This window comes from Arachis duranensis, chromosome 7, assembly GCF_000817695.3.
Source record: "Arachis duranensis cultivar V14167 chromosome 7, aradu.V14167.gnm2.J7QH, whole genome shotgun sequence".
Taxonomy (NCBI): Eukaryota; Viridiplantae; Streptophyta; class Magnoliopsida; order Fabales; family Fabaceae; genus Arachis; species Arachis duranensis.
Genome location: NC_029778.3, coordinates 21,247,561 through 21,247,839, shown reverse-complemented (window position 1 = coordinate 21,247,839; position 279 = coordinate 21,247,561).

The window sequence follows — 279 nt, the reverse complement described above, 5'->3', positions numbered from 1 at the left end:
TTCATTTCTTAATCTTATTTACTCATAATCAATTTTCTCAACTGCAGTACCAGACAGGTCTCAGTTGGTACTGCCGGTCAAAATTTCACTGCGCGCTTTTACGTAGAAAACTATGTTTTCCGACTCGGAAAAATTCACTGAATCCAAATATCATATTTAAATCATCAAATTCCAATTGCAAAATCTTCCAACCCTATTCGCTCCTACTTAACTTATTATTTAATCAATTTCGGTTAGACCGGGTATTACATTCTCCCCCCCTAACAGAAATTTTCGTCC